The 14,113-nt window shown below is 44.1% G+C and overlaps 1 non-coding gene across 1 annotated transcript; it reads left to right on the forward strand.

Moving 5' to 3' along the window:
* Nucleotides 1-545: 545 nt before the first annotated feature.
* On the forward strand, nucleotides 546-649 carry LOC132215096 (U6 spliceosomal RNA). Its single transcript, XR_009448450.1, has one exon. It is a non-coding gene; the product is annotated as a U6 spliceosomal RNA (small nuclear RNA).
* The last annotated feature ends 13,464 nt before the right edge of the window (nucleotides 650-14,113 follow it).

Raw genomic sequence — 14,113 nt, forward strand, 5'->3', positions numbered from 1 at the left:
CAAGGGGGCGGGAGGTGGGGCAGGAGAGGGAGCCAGCACCAGGTTCCCATGGGCCTCCGGCCACGGAGCCACTTGGCTTTAAGCTCTGATGGCAGCGTCCAGCCAATGGGAGGTCTGAAGCTAAGGGATCGTGGATGTGTTTTTAAAAGAGGACCTTGGCTACTGAGTGGCAAAAGGACTCCAGGGGCAAGAGTGAAAGTGAAAGTCGCTGTGGACCTCCCAGAGGTCCGGATGAGAGACGATGGACCAGGGTGGCCGCTGGGGAGGAGAGTATGGTGGATGCGGAGTCCACAGCCCTTGCGGATGAACTGGATGCGGGGAGCGCGGGGGAGGGGAATGGAGGCTGAGCACCCAGGTGACTGGTGGTGCAATTTCCTGAGATGAGAAGACTGGAGGAGGAGTTTGGGCGAGTGGAGAGAAACAGCTTCAGATTCGGACAAGTGAACTTTGAGATACCAGTATGTCCAAGGAGATTTGAAGTAGACAATCGGAAGAAGGCGGGCCAGGAATACAGATTTGGGGGTCATTGGTTAAACAGAATTACTGTGCTCGCTTCGGCAGCACATATACAAAACTTGGAACGATACAGAGATGAGTATGGCCCCTGTGCAAGGATGACTCACAAATTCATGGTGTTCCGTATTTTTTAGGGTGAAGCGGGCCAAATATATGATGGAAGATGACTTGACTTTGGGCGGGGGGCACACAATGCAATATACAGATCATGTGTCACAGAAATATACACTTGAAACCCATATAGCCTTATTAACCAATGTCACCCCCATACATTTAATAAAAATTAAATTCAGTTAACTTTTAAAGATATACATAAAATTACCACGTGACCCAGAAATTTCACTCCCAGGTATAGACCCCCCAAAAAACTGCAAACAGATATTCAAACAAAAATTTGTACACAAATACTCGTAGCAGCATTGTTTAAAGTAGCAAATGGTGGAAACAACCAATCTCTACCAATGGATAAGAGGATAAAGACAATGTGGATTAACCACACTGCGGAATATTATTCAGCCATGAAAAGGAACGAAGTACCGATATACGCGCCAGCATGGATGAACTGTGGGATCGTTACGCTAAGTGAATGATCCCATGTATCTAGAACATTTAGAATAAGCAAATCCACAGAGACAGAAAGCAGATTAGTGGTTGCCAGGGGCTAGGAAAAAAGGGGAGTGGGAAGAGGCCACTGTGAATGGGTATGGGTTTCCTTTGGGGTGATGAGAATGTACCAGGATGGAGACAGATGTGGTGGTTGCACAACAATGTGAATGTACTAAATCAGATACTTTAAAACAGTGAAATTTATATTAATAGATATTTTATCTCATACAAAAATAATAGGCATTGGGATTGGATGGGATATGATCTAAGGAGAGGGGGGGGTGATGGAGAGAGTCCCGAATGAGCCTGAGCACCCCGGGTAGGCAGAGCAGGGTGAGCCAGCAAAGGAGGCTCAAAGGGCGGGAACTACGCTGTAGGAGGAAATACAGGAGCGTTGCTGTCCTAGAACCCAAATGAGAAACATGTTTCAAGGAGAGGAGAGTGACCGTCTTGTCAAAGAGCGACGATGTGTGCATTGCGGGCGGATGTTGCCAGACTTGTCCACGTGGAGTGGAACGATTTTGCACTCTCATCAGCCTGCAGGAAGGGGCTCATTTCCCCACAGTCCTGCCAGCAGATCGTGTGGTCAACATGTTTGCCAATCGCAGAGGTGAGAAATGGGTCTCAAGGTGGTTTTCACCTGCAATCCTCTCATGGAAAGTGAGGCCAAGCATCTTCTCAAGCATTCAAGGCCCACGTGTGTCTTTCTTGCTTTCTTTCCTCCAGACTCGCTATTCCAGATCCCAGGGCAAGCGGGTTTTTAATGCTCTGACGATAATGATACCTCAACTGGCAACAATCTGAAGATTCTTGGTCAGTCAGAAGTGTTGCCTGCCAGAGGTCTTACATGGCCACAGACAACGTTTTCAATAAAAATACAAAGAAACAAGAAAAAGAACTAAACAAAGAGAATGGGGCATCCACCCATGTTTCTATTGCCCTGTGTTGGAAAGAACGCATGTGTCCTCTGATTCTCTTTCAAGTCTTTCCTTGCGGTCGTTTGGTTTGGTGCCTTCTGATGGATGCCGCCTACTTGCATGGAATCGTTATGAAGTTTCCAAAGAAAGTTCTTTGTAATGCGTTCAGAAGGAAATTGAGAGGAAAATAAACTGAACTGAGGTACGGAAACAGAGCTGGGGAGTTCAAAAAACAAATAAAAAGCAAGAAAACTATTCGCTCATCACAAAGGAAGCTAAAAAATATAGCTGCACAAACAGATGACTAAATAATACTCAGGCTCCTCTTTAAGTACCACGTTACATAAGATTTTTCTACCAAGCTGATATCACCCTTAGAAACACTGAGATGTGACACTTTTAAAAAAATATAGTTTCATATACATCCAGCACATGCGCAGCAGATACATCTGCAAGGGGCTGGCATCGCTGCATGTAGAGTGAACGTAGTAAGAGAGGATCTTGGATTTTTCCTACTTGGGCTTCTGGTTCCATATTTAGTTCCTGTTTGCTTTCAATATGACTTGCACAGCATAGTGGTTAAGCAATCATATGCTTTACAAAGTGTTCCCCCGATTCTTTCCAGTACCCAGCCAGCACCACGCATAGTGACGCCTATGTTATTGGCTATATTCCCCAGGCTGTACCCTACGTCCCTATTCTGTAACTTACCAACTTGTTCTTCTTAATCCCTTTACCTCTGTCACCCAGCCTCCCAAGGCCCCTCCCCTCTGGCAACCACAAGTCCACTCTCGGTGTCTAGGTGTCTGTAAGCCATTGTTAATACCCCATGTCAAGATGAGTCATTAGACTGAGTTCCTGGACTTTAATCAGGTGAGGTTTGGGGGTTATTTGTGGGGTTTTGTTTTTTGGGGTTTTTTGTGTTTTTTTTTGGCATAAATGTCAGGCTCACTTAGTCCATGGTTGAACTGTTATCAGCTCTGTCCTTTAGGGATACTGACGACAATTAGATATACAACTTAAGGATGTACAGAGTCAGCTTCAGACTCTAGAGTAACTCTAAATCTATATACTGAAGGCAGTGATTTCTTAGTCAAACCTCTGCTAGCCAATACTGTCTGCTCTGAATCAGCCTCCCAATCAAAATCATTACATTAAGGTCACAAAAATCCTGTTTTCCAACGGACTCTACATGACTGAGTGCCTGGTTTTACCTTACCTCAAAGGCCAACTTTGTTCTTAAGTGTTAAAGGTTTGTTGTATCTCCCCTGCCCAGTTAGTTGATGTCTGTCTCACTAATTCTAGCTCAGGGAACAGCAGTGGACGGCAACTCTGAGATGTCTACACAATTGCTGAAAAGAGGTCTCTACAACAACTAAGTGGACTGGCAGATTTTTCTCCTCCTGGCATTTGAATTACTAAAGTGAACCTGGATTTTTCTATTCCATTTGCAAGAAAACAGTTGAGTTCTTGGTTTCTAATGAAAGCTATAAAAGAGCAGTCTATGTATCCCTACCTTAAGCCCATACCTAACAGAGATATGCCTCACACCACCCCACCCTTCTCCCCACCGCTGTGCTGAGACCCAGGCTACTTCCTCAGCACATGTGGAAACCTGACCTAACCGCAGTCAGCCTGTGGCATTCACGGCTTTGTGACAGACGGCAACCCTTCAACACACTTGACTTGTTCTCACCAGGGTCTGGATGCCATTTGGGGGTGGGGGTGGGGGCGGGGCATCTTCGGTGTGAGATAAGCCAAGTCACCATGCATGCCCTTTGTCCCAGAAGACTTATAACAACTACAGCATGTGTGAGCTACAGGTGACTGAAGAATGTGCCTAAGGTGGCCGGCTTTCTCACGCAGAGTAACCCCTTGCTATGGGCTGAGGTGTGTCCCTCTCAAAAACATGTGCTGGAGTCCTAACCTTCAGCACCTCAGAAGGTGACCTTACTTGGAGAGAGGGTCTCCTTTTAAATTTATCTTTATTGTTGAAAGTGTTAAAGATGTCCCCTTTGCCCCATTGACCCCTTCTAGCCCACATCTGCCCCCTCCCCTACCCCAGGCTTCACCACACTACTGTGTCCATGGGTTATGCATATATGCATATAAGTTCTTTAGTCAATCTCTTTCCACCCAGTCTTTATAGAAGCAATCAGGATAAAATAAAGACATTAAGGCAGGTCCTGTTTCCAATATGGCTAGTGTCTTCGTAAAAAGAAAAAAATTGGACACACAGATAGACATGCAGAGAGGGAAAGATGGCCATATACTAGCCAAGGAAGGAGGCCTGGAATAAATCCTCCCCTCTCAGTCTCAGAAGAAGCCAACTCATTCACACCTCATTGACCCAGCACTAAACCCCTCACACTTTGCTTATCTCCCATGAAAGATGCCCCCCCACACCCCCAAATGGCATCCAGAATGGAATAGTCCATATAAATTCCCTTTCTACAGAATATGTGTCCTACAAAATAACAAGTTCCCAAATTGTCATACTACTTTCTAATATATATATATATATATATATATATATATATATATATATATATATATATTTTTATTGATTTCAGAGAGGAAGGAAGAGGGAGAGAGAGAGAAACATCAATGATGAGAGAGAATCATTGATTGGCTGCCTCCTGCAGGCCCCCCACTGGGGATGGAGCCCTCACTGGGAATTGAATGGTGACCTCCTGGTTCAGAGGTCGATGCTCAACCACTGAGCCACGCCGGCCAAGCTCATACCACTATTTTTTAATAAAAACATTTCTAAATGCACACTCCATGTTCTTAAGCTGAGGACAGTGAACATCCTCGGAACCTTTCTTGGTGACCCAGGAACCATGAGTGACGGCGAGGGACAGCACACTTTGCCTCTGGAGAAAATGGCCTGACTGGCTTCCCCGTTTTCTCCTCTAATAGGAAGTTCCCAGATGACCCCTGGGCCCCCTGCCTCGCCCTCGTTCCTTCCCTCCAACATGCATCTCCTAATCTGTTGTGAAAAGCCAGAAACCGGACAAACAAGACATTGCAACTGTTTCTGAAATAAAATTAATAGCTCCAAGTTAGGGTCTAAAAGACTCTCCTAGGGATTAAACCACATGGACTTGGAAAAAGCTCTTTTGTTGTCTTGTTTCCTCTCCCTTCTCAGGGGGAGAGGTGGTCAGACCCTTGTACTCGGGGTAACTTAAGTGTCTTTGCTACAGTGACACAAAGCAGGTCACATGGGACTCTTCTGGCCCCCTCGACATGTTATGAATTTATACCATAAGAAGCAGCAGCTTGGATCAATTATAGCTCAGAAGGGGAAAAAAAAGCTTCTCTATTAAGAGCCCAATGGGGCTTTGTTTCGCCATTGTTGCTCATTTATTTGGAATATGGTTATACCATAGGGTAGAACTCTCTAGAATGACCTTTCCATGATGTAAAATTCGTTTTGGAAATTCTAACTCCCCACATGGAACAATGATCAGATTAAATGGCCACAAAAGAAGAAACTTCCCTTTAAAAAAAAAAGTGCTTACCAAATTAGATTCTTTACTACATCCTCTCACTTCTATAAAGAACATTCATTCAATTGGTCAGCTTCCGCTGAGTGGAAGCCGGCTCCTTTGCCACCCTTGATTTTGTTTAGCATGAAGGTATTTTCTGCTTTATGCCCCCATCTGTGGTGGGGAAAAAAAATTTTTTTAAAAAATAAAGACTAATGTTTATTAAGTACTTATGATGAGCCAGGCACTATGCTAAGTGCTTTATATACGTTATCTTATCACATCTTCCCCAACATCTCTGAGGGAGCTGTGATGATTATTGTCATGCACCAGGTAACATTTCAGTCAATGATGGACCCTGCATATGACAGTGTTCCTATAAAATTACAGTAAGCCCCCTTTTAACGTCGTTGATAGGTTCTTGGAAACTGAGACTTAAAGCATAACTGATGTGTAACACAAACAGTTTGCCAGGGGCTAATGGATACAGACAAGAGTTAAGTTCCAAGATATTTTTCTGGTCACAAACACATCACCAACATTCAAAATAAAGAGCCCAAACACTTCAACTATTCAACACTGAAATAAATGTGAGCTATACAGACATTTAAGAAAAATTAATACAAACAGGTGAGATAACGATTGTCCAACCCGCTTTTTCCAGTTCTGGGGGCTCCTGGGTGGCCAGAGCTCAGGGTGCAAGACGGAATGGCCTTCCATCGTAGGGCCTCTCAGACTGGGACAATTCAGACACCCAACTCACCTCACCTGCACATCTCTGGGACATGTGTGGACGAAAAAGGGCCGCGTGCTCACCTGACTAACTCAGGGAAGGCCTGCACGGCCGTCTTGCAAACTCAAAAGACCTAAAGTAACCACAAAGGATGGTCTGAAATTAAAACCTTTAATTAAAAGACAAAGATGGAATACCAGGGTAACTTGAACTTCCCTTTTTCCAGATGCCTCAGGGCACAGCCAATGCACCACAGCAGAAACCACAAGTTCCCTCATTGTCATTGTTATATGTTCATTGTTGACTATTAACTATCCTGGACTGACCTATGTAAAAGAAGCATGTGTCTATCATTTCACATTTTGCCCAATCCCAGAGGTTTCCTGCCTCCCTAATCTACCACCAATGGATTTCTTGTAACCCACTTACGCCTCCTCCTTTGATGGAAAGGTATAAAACTAAGTGAAAAGCCGCCATTTTTCAGAGCACTATCTCAATACGTTGAGATCCTGCTTCCTGGTAATTGTCAACACTGTGTCTCAGATAACTCACAAAAATTCTTTACAGGTTTGAAGGATTTTACTTAACGCATGCGAGGAAGCCAGGGCCCAAGAGAAAACCCACGCAGAGATGGGAAAACATGCAAACTCCACACAGACAGTGGGCTGGCCAGGGACCATTTTTTATTTTCTCACCAACTTTATAACGGAAACATTGAAGGAAACAACGCTATTCAATGCCCTGCTGTATAATGGGGCTGAAAAATTCTTATCTAGTGACATCCCAGTTTACACAACATCCTAGCCAACAAGTTCCCCATGTGTATGCAGCGATTCTGATGTAAACAAACCTACTGCCTGCCAGTCATATAAACCTATAGCACAGATCATCACAGCGGTAGGCTGTGCCAACCAGGACTGTTTCAGGGCACTCTGTGATGTTGGCATGATGAGGAAATCGCCTAAGGACCCATTTCTCAGAACACATCCCCCTCCTTTAGCCTCAATGACTAGATTCCCTTTAAGGCAGCGGTTCTCAACCTGTGGGTCGCGACCCCTTTGGCAGTCGAACGACCCTTTCACAGGGGTCGCCTAAGACCATCCTGCTTATCAGATATTTACATTACAATTCATAATAGTAGCAGCATTACAGTTATGAAGTAGCAACAAAAATAATTTTATGGTTGGGTCACAACATGAGGAACTGTATTTAAAGGGCCAGAAGGTTGAGAACCACTGCCAAGGAATGATGAAATTCAAATACCATTTTGAGTGAGTCATCCAGGTACTAACGGGCAGAACCTGGATTTTAATCCAGGCAGTCTGACTCCAGAATCTGCCTTCTTTAAAAAACAAACAAACAAACAAACAAACAAACAAACAAACCATTGGGTTGGGAATCAGAAGACTTTGGTTCTAGTGCTTTTATTTATTTTTATTTTTGTTACTCCTCAGCTGAGGATATCTTTCCATTGATTTTTAGAGAGAGTGGAGGGGGAGAGATAGAGAGAAACATCAATGTGAAACAGACACATTGATTGGTTGCCTCCTGCACAGAGATAGAGCCTGCAACTGAGGTACCTGCCCTTGACCAGAATCAAACCCAAGACCCTTCAGTCTGCAGGCCAATGTTCTATCCGCAGAGCCAAACCCAGCTAGGGCTAGAGCCTGCCTTCTTGATCATTATGGCATAGAGAGAGAAGTAAATGTCAAAATTAATTACTAACATTAGTGTAATCTGCTAAAGCACCATAATCAAAATTATGTAATAGAAAGCACATAAAAGAAAACTGCATAGACCAAGGATATTTTCAAAATGTCCCAACAATACTGGTTATGCTATAAAATACTGATGGTTATTTTTGCAAGGTTAATTATGGGTTTGTAAGTTGCTTAATAAATTACTTTCATTTAAATCACCTCCCAGAAGAGTTCTTATGAAAAACAATACATGTGTGGAAAATTTTTAAACCAAGATCATTATCCTTACGACAGAGCAACAGAAAGGCATATAATCTCTATTAATTAGTAATGGGGGAAATGTCAAATATGTCTGCTTGCAGAGTAGCAGGGGGTGGGGAGAAGGAGAGTGGGATGGAAATGGTGACAAGTCACAGGAATCATCACTGTAGACATTTTCAGAATAAGAAAATAAAACATTTTCAGGACTGTGACAATAAGGCCATTTTCCAGGCTTTTCAGAGAGCCTCAAAGCTTAATGTATATGTGACTTAATTACCTCGTCTGGAACAATACATGTCAGCATGCGGAAATGACAGAGCAAGTCGAGCTTGCTTTTTAATTTTCTGCTTCAAACTCCCAAACGGCTTTATTTTGCCTCTTAAATAAAATTCCCAAGGTTGTCACAACTTTCGGGTCTTGGATTCTCAGTAAGAGTGAAATCGTTTTTCCAGTTACAGATTTAAAAAACAACAACGAAACAAAAGTACTTCATTGCTTGGCTTTTCTTTGGTGTTCTTTTGTCTTCAGAGTTAGATTTATGTGGCACTTTTGGAAAAGCACACAGAAATATATTAACAGTGAAAATTTCATTTGTGTAGATAAATATGATTATTCTCCTAGCTCTATTATATTTTAATAAATTAAAAAATACAAATGAACAATGCATGGTATAATCTCTTCACTTGTTTAGAGCTTTTGACTTAAAAAAAAAAATTACTCCAGAGGAGAAGACAAAAATCAGACAGTCAAGCCTGAGAAGGACTCAGTGTGCCCTCACTGGTCTGACGATGGAGAAGGCCACGCGAGAAAGACTGCAGGAGGCATTTGCAGGGAGTGGCCTCTGGTAACAGGCAGCACAAGAAGCAGGGAGGGACCACAGTCCTACAACCAGAGCAAACACATTCTGCCAAGAACTATGGTGAGCTTGGAAGAGGAACCTGAGCATGAGACAAAAATGCAACCTGGATGTCACCCTCACCAGAGAACCCAACCTCTCCAGCCTTCTCATCTACAGAACTGTGAGATAACACTCCACGGTTACCGCAGGTCAGGAAAAGCCACGGATCCAGGCAGGCGGATTGGTGTGGAAGGCGGGGTGGTGAAGGCCTAAAAGTCTTCCCTCTCACTGATCCCCAAATGGATTTGGTCTCATCCCCACGGGCCGGCCAGGAGAACACTGTATTTAGAATCGCCAGCCCTTATCTTCATTGGACACTAAAGCCACTGCCCCAGCTACACTTGATAACTTGACTCCAGGAACTCTCCTTCAGTGCTCCCAAGCCCAGCCCCAAAACGGGATCCCGGTGGGATTCCAGCGTCTGTGGAGACCAGATGGCCTCGGGCTCCTCTGGGGGGAAAGGTGAGACCCGGAGGACCCCCTCTGTCCTGCCAGAGGCCACCTGAGGACGGGCTTATTGGGGGCAGGCTCCTTGTCCTCTGCTCCTTGGGGAAAGCTGGTCGCGAGTTCTGGAGGACCGCACAGCCGCACATCCGGTGGGAATGTTCATGCCCGCGTGCTGCGGAGCATCTCTTTGATGTTGATCTCTTGGAACTTTCAGGGGTTCCAAAGGACCGAATGCCACAGCTGTCTTTGGGGGGCCCCTTTGGAAGATGTGAAAACAAAGAGGTGTGAGGTCGGCTGGAGAAGACAGCCCAGAAGAGAGAGAGACAGGAGAGAGCAGAGAATGACAAAGGAGAAGGGAGAAAGCAGGGAATGGAAGGGAGGGGAGCTGGGTGGCCACCTCGGTGGTTTCAGTGGGTGGGTCCGGGGACCACAGCTCCTCACCCTGAGTCCTCCTACCCTTCACTGCTCTGCCCCAAAACACGTTTCTATGCAAATTGCAAAGCGTAGGCAGGCATTTGCTCCTCTAGTTTCCTTTCCCAGGAAGGGGTGAGGAGGGCTATGTTGGTCTCCAAGAGAGTGGAAGCCAAGTCTGCAGCCTCCTCTACTCCCTGGAGACCACTGGGGGGTTGAGAAGCGCATGGAAGCTTTGGGCATATGTAACTTTATGCTAAATTTATACCAAACGGAAAATAATTTTTTTCTACCTGTGATCTTTTCCAAGTTCATCATTTGTATTTTGAATTTAAATTAGTATGTAGCCCCACGTATCAACTTAAAATTCTGGGTTTTGTGTGATGTGTCAAAATGTCTTCCACTGTACAACTCTAAATGTTTTCCTCGAGGCAGTTTTGGAGCAAGAAATTGGATCTTTATTCCCTTTTTAAATGAGCCGAACAGATGAGTTAATAAACTCGCAGATCCTCTCCGCCTCAGAGATCAGTGCCGGTTAGAGAGGGTTACTTTACTTCCCCCAGGAGGGTCCTCAGTCATTGGAAAACATCATGGATGGAACTTAGATAAAATCAGTTGTCATCACCACCCCAAAAATACATAAATTACTCCATGACCCATCTGAGCCCCCAAATATTTCACGCCATTAAGTGATGCCGACGAGTGGTGGTAGGTGGGCCGAAACCTGGGAAGGATGCAGGGTGTGGTAATTAAAGATTAGCTCAGGAGGCAGGGGAGTCAAGAACTCCCTTTCCTTGAACACTTAAGCACGCCTCTCCCCTTCTGCTTTGGTTTCTCCATATTAAAATGAGAAGTAAAACCAAACAAAACAAAAACCCCAACCATTTCTCCAGCAGTGTGAAACGTGATTTATGCTTAGAAAAAGTCTGCAGAGGAGGTCGTTGCCCCCTGAGCATGTAATTAAGGGACAACGCTGTGAAAACAGGAAGCGATCAGAGGGTAAAGGTCTCCGGCAGGTTTTATTCACGGAGCTGCAACGCTGAGACATCATGGAAAATAAACGTCGTGTCAACGGCATATCTATTTTCAAAGCGAGAAGGCTGACCACACTGGTGATCAAAACCAAAGGGGCAGCGGCGCTCTCTCCATGGTGTCTTCAGGCTCTGCCCTGCCAAGGCCTCCGTTCACGGGGTGGGTCTGGATGAGCTTTTACACAGTCCAACAGTGACATCTACACAATACAAAGAAGCGGGAGAACATGGGAGGAGATACCTGTGCGATCTGCTCAAAGTAATGAGTGCAAAGAGAGAACTGTAAATGGTTTGTTTTCTCCCAGAGGCAGAGCAGACAGCCAGCTTTCCCCTCTGGTTCCCTCTGGCAGTTCCACCCAGCGGGACGGCCCATGTGCCACCTTCCATGGAGCAATGGAACACACATGTCTGCCTTTATTGTAGAGAACCTACTGAGCATAGGCTTGTAAGTGGTGCGTCTGTTGCACAGGAATGTATGAAGTACCAAGTGCATGGCCACAATAGATGGGAGCTAAACATGTTGAACATGTATCATTCCCGCCCTTCAGATACTCAAAACAAGGGCCAGAGGGATTCTTGCAGCTACACACTCCTTAGCTTGTTATAACATAATTGTTTTATCTGGAACACAGTAAGATTGTTCAAATAAAACCTAGGGTTTTCAATTAGCACAGCTTGTTGATATTACAAGCTCTGGACTAGAACAAATGAAGGCCAACTCTTCGCCGAATGCTTTTATGGGTAGTGGTAATACTCCTTAAAAAAAAAAAAAAATATATATATATATATATATATATATATATATATATATATATATATATATATATGATTGATTTCAGAAAGAAAGGGAGAGGGAGAGATAGAAACATCAATGAAGAGAGAGAAACATCAATAAGCTGCCTCCTGCATGCCCCCTGCTGGGGATGAAGCCCGAAACCCAGGCTTGTGCCCTGACCAGGAATCGAACTGTGACCTCCTGGTTCATAGGTCGATGCTCAACCATTGAGCCACACTGGCTGGGCATGATAATACTTCTATTTCCACTAACACTTAAAGGTAAGATTCAGCTGATGATCAATCAATTTGTATTCATTACACAACCGAATAAGAACAGACTTTAAAAATTGGCTTCACTTCCTTTTTTTTTTTTTAACTGACTAATCATGGCACGAAACAGTTGACTTGAGGAAAACAATTCTTTATCTGCTGCTATTATTTTACCACTGAAATACTTTAAAGAAATTTATTTATTTCAAAGAATCATGTAAACAAATACATTTTTTTTTTTTTAAGAACAGGGTATAATTAGGAAAGATGCCACAAAGGAGAGGGAGGACTTTCTTAAAAAGAAGATTTGCCGAAAGTCAAAGCTTTTAAAAACAGTTCACTGTTACCCAGCCTCTGAGTCATAGTAGTATCTTGTGTAAGAAAGAAAGGAGCCAAACTGATTAAAGAGAAGCTTATTAACGTGAATGGAGTCCTGACGCCTTGGCTGGTGTGAAATGTCATGGTGATTAAAGACAGCAGTCGATGCATTACACGTATATGGTGCTATTGAGGATTCAAGAAGCTTTCGCACACACTGTCACATTTAATTCCAGCAAAACCCTGTGAAGGAGCGAATATCCATTCTCAAGGTGAAGCCACCGCTGAAGGTCAAATGGAAAGTGACAAAGCCAGGACACACACCTTGATCTTCTGCCTCTCGGGTCTGAACACTTCCCAATATATCCCGATTTTGAAAAATATTATTATTGGCTCTAGCATTGTTCAGTGTACTCGTGAGACATACCAGGAAGAGGAGGAGGCGGCAGCAAAGAGGGAGGAAGTGAATGGGAGAGAGGAGAGCTTCTGGATTTTCCAAATAGCCCACACTTCGCTGTGATTACACCACTGTCCTCTGTGCTAGTTCTTATCGGAACGGAGGGAGTTGCTTGTCCCTGTGGAAACGGTGGCTGCAAAACCAGTCTATGGCCTTAAGGGCCAGCCACAGGAGCAGGCTGTTCTGTGGTTACTTAGCTCCGAGTGGCTGTTTCAGCAGCAGTTTTGCTTTATGTGAAACGTTGTGTATTTTTACTCAGAAACAGCCTCCTGAGCTCTCATAAATCCCACCACTTATTGTCAGCCTCAAGGCAAATTTTGCTGACTTACTGATTTGGTACATTGCTTGGGGCTGTCCATGGAAATCCCCCCCAGATTTCCTTTGGCCTACTTTCCCATAGTTGTCCAGGTAGGCTAACCCTTATTTTTATCTCATTTTCTAGCCAAGCCAACTCAAGAATGGAAATGTCTTCACCAAGTTCATGGCCTAGAACCATAGGTGGGTTGGATGTCTATTACCCACTGCTGTGCAGACCTTTAATTTAATCTAGAAATTGAACCAGATTCAAGTCATCAGCCATTCTCCCAGGGCAGAAATGCCTGGGTATATAGAGTCATAAAGGAAGGCTTAAAAACGTATACCATTGGTGGAGGGGTCAATGGGGACAAAGAAGGGGACATCTGTAATACTTTCAATAATTAAGATAAATATTTCTTAAAAGAACCAATTTTACCATCTGCCTAACTGATATAAACAACAGTTAAGTTCCTACGGCATATTTCTGGTCACAAACGTATCACCAAACTTTTAAATAAAGACCCAAAATACTTTCAATCATAAACAATGAAACAAATGTGAGCTATACATATATTTAATTGATTAACGGGGAAAAGAGGCCATTCGCCTTGAATATTTGTGAAGATCGGGTAGTGGTTTTTACAGATGTGGATGTGCCTGGCCCCTCTGGAATACCTGTTACCTATGCCCTACTTTATTCATTACTGAGTAGGTATGATATACATTTGTTTACCTCATGAGCCTATCTTGCATTTGTAAGTTATTTTGAAATGCTTATATAAAAACTAGAGGCCTGGTACACGAAAATTTGTGCATTCGGGGGCGGGGTCCCTCAGCCCAGCCTGCCCCCTCTCACAGTCCAGGAGCCCTCAGGGGATGTCCTACTGATAGCTTAAGCCAGGGGTGGGCAAACTTTTTGACTCGAGGGCCACAATGGGTTCTTAAACTGGACCGGAGGGCCGGAACAAAAGCATGGATGGAGT

The sequence above is a fragment of the Myotis daubentonii genome, chromosome 13, assembly GCF_963259705.1.
Source record: "Myotis daubentonii chromosome 13, mMyoDau2.1, whole genome shotgun sequence".
Classification (NCBI taxonomy): domain Eukaryota; kingdom Metazoa; phylum Chordata; class Mammalia; order Chiroptera; family Vespertilionidae; genus Myotis; species Myotis daubentonii.